The 5,739-nt window shown below is 30.6% G+C and overlaps 2 non-coding genes across 2 annotated transcripts; both read left to right on the top strand.

Annotated features, from left to right (window-relative positions):
- Nucleotides 1-2,901: 2,901 nt before the first annotated feature.
- On the top strand, nt 2,902-2,975 carry TRNAP-UGG (transfer RNA proline (anticodon UGG)). Its single transcript has one exon. It is a non-coding gene; the product is annotated as a tRNA-Pro (tRNA).
- Nucleotides 2,976-3,090: 115 nt separating this feature from the next.
- TRNAW-CCA (transfer RNA tryptophan (anticodon CCA)) lies at nt 3,091-3,164 on the top strand. Its single transcript has one exon. It is a non-coding gene; the product is annotated as a tRNA-Trp (tRNA).
- Nucleotides 3,165-5,739: the final 2,575 nt, after the last annotated feature.

Below are 5,739 nucleotides of genomic sequence, written 5' to 3'. Positions count from 1 at the left end.
AAAGGAAGAGAATGCAAAGGAAGAGAATGCAAAGGAAGAGAATGCAAAGGAAGAGATTTATCACGTGTGCCCGGAATCAAAGTCCTGTACGAACGGGTGTTCATGTTTGACAATTCCAATAAGTTTCATTTTGAAGGAAAAAGTGGAATAGAATCACCTGGTTTTAGTGTAATAATAATACGTTTATAATGCATTCTATGTTTCATTATTTGTTTTCTATTTCCTCTTTTTTCTTTCTTTTGCGGAGGTCGATAACTATTGACTCCTATTACTTTAACATTGAAGAAAAGTTCAATCCAATTTTTGATCTTTGTTTTATTTGATCCCGAATCGACATTAAAAATATATTGGTTTTTCTCAAATAGATTAACACTTTTCTCTGTAAGTACGAAATCTAGACATTGAACTTCATACATAAATATTTCTCCTTTGCTATCATTTACAAATAAAAATACAAATGCCTATATCCACCTTTATTATAGTTCAATAAATAGAATTAAACTATACTTATATATGATACTCTAGTTGCATAGAAAATTATGTTTTTAAGATATTGTAACCGAACCGACTTCTATTGAAAAGAAATAAAAAACAAAATCGATAAACATTATTCAAAATGGTAACATATATATTTATTTTTCTCTCAAATGATTCTTCGTCTTCTTCCTTATAAATAAAATCATCCATCATTGTAGAATCCAATTCCTCTAATTGATTCCTTACTAGCTGTAAGTAAAGAATGTTTGTTATTAGCTTTTGTATAACAAGGCTTAGTGGTTTTAATTTAAATGAGTTATTTCTGTACCTTATATCAAGAAGATAATCTATAATTTTGCACGTAGGGAGTTATTTCTTTGTTTCTTTCAGTCATTAATAACTTAATTATTTTAAGATAATAATATATGGAAATAGCACTCATAAAGAGTCCTATTGAAACCAATAAATAGGAGCCTACTTGCCACCCACACCAGAATAGATAAAGTTTTCCAAAAAAACCTGCTAATGGAGGAATCCCTCCTAGCGATAGCAGACATAAAGATAAAGACAAAGCTGAAAAAGGGTCTTTCGCGTATAATCCTGCATAATCCCGAATGTTATCTGTTCCTGTACGTAGACTGAATAATATAATACAAGCAAAAGTTCCTAAATTCATAAAAATATAGAGTAGCATATAAGTTATCACACTTGCATATCCGTTATTTGGGTCTTTATCAATTATTCCAATAAGGATATATCCAATTTGACCTATCGATGAATATGCAAGCATACATTTTATACTTGTTTGAGTAATAGCAATTAAATTTCCTAATATCATGCTAAGAATAGCTGATATTTCCAAAAGAAGATGCCATTCGTTCAATGAAAAATAAAAAATAATATCGAAAATTCTAGTGACTAAAGCTGAAGCAGCTACTTTTGAAATAACAGAAATAAAAGCAACGACTGGAGTGGGGGAGTTAGAGTCGAAAAGAGGAATTCTCCCTTCTCTCATTCAGAACCGTGCATGAGACTTTCTTCTCGCACGGCTCCTAAGTGATAAAAAAATTTGCAGAATCATTTGATTCTCTTTTTTTTATTACCTTCCTCGTGTATGTATAAGATTGAATATATTCGATTGATATAAAGAATAACTAATCCTTAACTTCGCGAGGAATCCTTACTCAGTGGTTATTATAGTATGCAATATAATATATAAATTGTAAATCATTCATTTTTCTTATTTTTTTTTTTTTTTAAGTTCAGTTATGAAAGAGTTAAAAATAAAGTGAAAAATAAAAAATAAAACCATCTGATTTAAATCGTTCTGAATAGTCATGAGATGCTCATCTTAGGGTAATCTTTTTGTCGACGGATGCCTTCTTTTTTACACTCGTAGTTTCTGAAGAATGAAAACTTACTATGTAGCATCTACATTAAGAATAAAAGTACACGTCAATCTGACCCTAAAAACTACCCGTAATAATTCATTTGTAAAAGTTATTTATTGTATTGGGGTGGTGTAGTGTGTTAATTCAATCAAACAATTGAGTTTGTTTCTTACTTTGCTTTACCTTAATTCAATTCAAATTTTTGGTAAAAGTGATGTCTTAGTCCAAGTGGGAATAACAATCTTTTTTTCACATGTCTATAGAGTTTTTATAAATAGAAACAAACATCTCTAAAAAAGATATTGTATGTAATAATTTATCAAACGAATCGCACTCCTTCATATACATCGGGGGTCCATAGAAGTTGTCTTAAAAATGATTAAAGATTTTATTACTTAATTCATTCTCGTAATAAAAACTTTAATTAAGATTTTCAAGTAGTTTACTATTTGAGGAACTTTTGGATCTATATTTTTACTTTTATCTTAATCCTAACTTCACCCTCACCTTCTAAAATTTTCTTTATCCAATAAGAAAAGGAAATGAATCTAACATCATTTTTTTATTTTGGGTTCGCAGGAAAGCAAAAAAAATGAAAGTCAAAAAAAGGGAAAAGTCAGAGCATCTGGGAAAAAACGATTTATCTCAATTAATAAACTGGATAAAAATACCAAGCATAAAGTAGCTAACACAGGCGCTGTGGAAAGATATGTTTTTATATCTTGCATTGTTCGTAAGTTCTCCTTCTCAAGAATGATAGATATATCATATGGTCAACTACACCCGTAGTTTATGACTATCTGCAAACAGATATTTGTATTTGGTACAAATTTTTTTTTTTTTTTACAATATGATATGAATGATAGTAATAACTATGTAATAGTAAGTAATCAAGTACTGTCAATAAATAGACATCTTTTACATTATATCTTCCGTATATAGAGTCTATTCACGTGCGAAGGTAGATAAATGTGGAAAAAAAAATTCAATATTTTTAATATAAAATATTGAATAAAAAATACTCACGATTAAAAGGGATGTAGCGCAGCTTGGTAGCGCGTTTGTTTTGGGTACAAAATGTCGCAGGTTCAAATCCTGTCATCCCTACCCTTTTTTATGCTAAATCTTCCATAAAAAAAGTAAAAAGTCGAGTGATAGTTATTTAATTCAATGAAACATCGAAATAATCTTTTCTTTCAAGAAAAAAAAAAAAGAAGAAAAAGCGCTCTTAGTTCAGTTCGGTAGAACGCAGGTCTCCAAAACCTGATGTCGTAGGTTCAAATCCTACAGAGCGTGATCCTGTGTTTTTTTTTCTTTTTTCTGATCGATCTTCTTGTCACTTAGACTGAAAAAGCTAATGGAATATGATCCCTCAGAATCAGTAGGAGACCCGTTCATAATATGGTTCTAAATCAAATATCCAATTTATCGCCGCGTCGGTACTGTAAATATGCAGTTACAAATAATCCAGCCAAAGTTATAGGAATTAGACCTAACACAATTCCGGATAACAAAACTTCAATCATATTTTTTTTATTATGAAAAAGAATAGGTAAGGGTTAATAGCTAATCTACATAGTACCTCAAATTGACTTGGAATCTCAATTCCTATTGAGGTTATTTTCTATTTCAAATAAGTTCTATACTGTTTAACCCAATGAATAAGAATGAGGTGAAAATAAGCAAAACTAATAAAAAACCAAAATAACTAATTATAGTAAGCATGGAAGAAATCAATAAAAAAAAAACAATGATTGATACGTATTTTTGTCAGGCAATTACCTCAATTTATTCTTTAGGAGTAGAAAAAATAGTTTCAATAAATAGATACAAAGTTAGTATTGAATATCTGATAATGATGTTATCAACAAACATAGAAGGAATATACAATAAAAAGATATTCTGTTATAAAAAAGTAAAAATGAAATCCCCACCTATAAAATAAATACCAATTGTGTAGTAATTTAATTAATGATCCTACTCCTTTTCTATATTAAGTAAAATTATATTGCTATGTTAGAAGCAGGCTAGCTATACTTAATATTCTTTCGGAAATATTTGATAATCAAGACAATTGGTTGAATCCTTTAAAACTCTCTAATCAAAATTCATTGAGAGCTTCTTTTCACAAAGCAAATACCTTTGAATTTTTAGATTATTTACACCGTCCTCGTCTTTTTTATAAAAAAATATTGGCTTCTTACATGGGAAGGATTCATATCAAAAATAAGAATGTAACATATGGACAATTATTAAATTTATTTTTCATTCCTAACAATCTGGTTTCTTCGTCTATTAACGAAATGAGAGCTGTGTACTCAGAGAAAGAAACTATCTCACTCATAAAGTCACAAGTCAATATATTATTGGATAAATATTTATGTGACAAAGTGCTAATTCATGATTTGCATAAATCGTCTAATTTCTTTGATAAATTGAATTCTATTATTCGTAGAAATATTAATTTCTCGATTGAAGATATTTCTAAAACTCCTTTAATAAGCCTATAAATTGTCAATTTTGACAAAAACTCTTGCTATCCTTTTTTAAATAGTTCAGATTTAGAAGAAAAGACCTCTAGCCAGTATTCTCAAAATAGTTTTAGTTCAAAATTCTTAAGTTCACTACTTTACGATGTTACGGTGTTAGGTTTTCTCGTAGAAGCATTGAACTCTCTTTCTTCTGTTTCCATGGGCATGGTTCATCTTTGGCATAAAGGCATAATGACATTTTGGTTTATGGATATATGGTTGTGTATCTCATAATAGCAAAGCAGTGCACTTTAGAGCTCTCTGATAATACGATTGATCCTCGGGTAGAGAGATGTAAAGGGTTTTTATAATTTGTAAGTTTTTCTTATGGTTCTATAGTTATGAGTTAAACCGTATCAGTGAAAGCAATTCATTCAGGTATTATCGATCATACATTTTCCTTTTGAGTGCATGAGTGTAATATGTTTTTAAAAGTAACCATGTTTGTTGTTCTACGGGGATACGAGCAACGAACTAAGTGGACGAGCAGAGGGGTGGATCACTTTGGTTCATGCACTTACATTTCATTGAATGTCATAAGAGCGTAAAGGCCTATGAAGGCATAAAGGATGTCTCATGAGAATACTAAATGGTTTTACAGTTCTACGTTCAAGGGAAACCTGCAAGAATGAGACAAGGTTTGATTTCTTATACGTGCTTTCATTGTTTTGACATGTGAGAAACCATAAAGTGATGACATAAGGAGGAATGTGTCATGTGGGACCTGATAAATTGCCACTTAGGCCCTGAGATGAGTGAATCAAGTTGTAACACTTTGCATATGTCATATGGGTCTGGCTTGCATGGAGAATTACTTAAGTCATTCTTTTCGCATGTGCTTAAATCAATGGCGATGTCTTTCTATTTTTCTAAGATCTAATCTAGGTCATTGATTTGTTGAAAAGGAAAAAATTTCATTATGCTCTTACAATTGCAAGGATACCATGTGGATGAAGAGTTGCTTCATATCTTTCTCTATGGATATGAGATTACTTTAAGCGTATGAGCATAAAAAGTAAAATACAAGATGAAATGAGTACTTTACATTGCCATGAAGGGGATGAAAAGTAAAAGTAGGAGGTAGATTGTAAAGGTTTCCCAATGCTATGAGAATGAGGTAACTTGTGTGGGCATAAAGAAAAATAAAGAAAAGGCAAAGGGCATTATGATGCTACAGGGAAAGCTTCAAGTGTATGACCAGAGGATGGATTTGTGAAGTATTATGATGCTTCAAAAATTGAAGTGTGCTTAGGAGTGTAAAAGGTAAAATGAAAGTGTAACGAATGCTTTACACTGGTATGAGATGTGTTGAAGTGTAAGAACTGAGAGGCATGTTGAGA

Source organism: Cupressus sempervirens, chromosome 4 (genome assembly GCF_028749045.1).
Source record: "Cupressus sempervirens isolate cs-2001-9-10 chromosome 4, ASM2874904v1, whole genome shotgun sequence".
Classification (NCBI taxonomy): Eukaryota; Viridiplantae; Streptophyta; class Pinopsida; order Cupressales; family Cupressaceae; genus Cupressus; species Cupressus sempervirens.
This window is presented reverse-complemented; position numbering and strand designations above follow the sequence as displayed.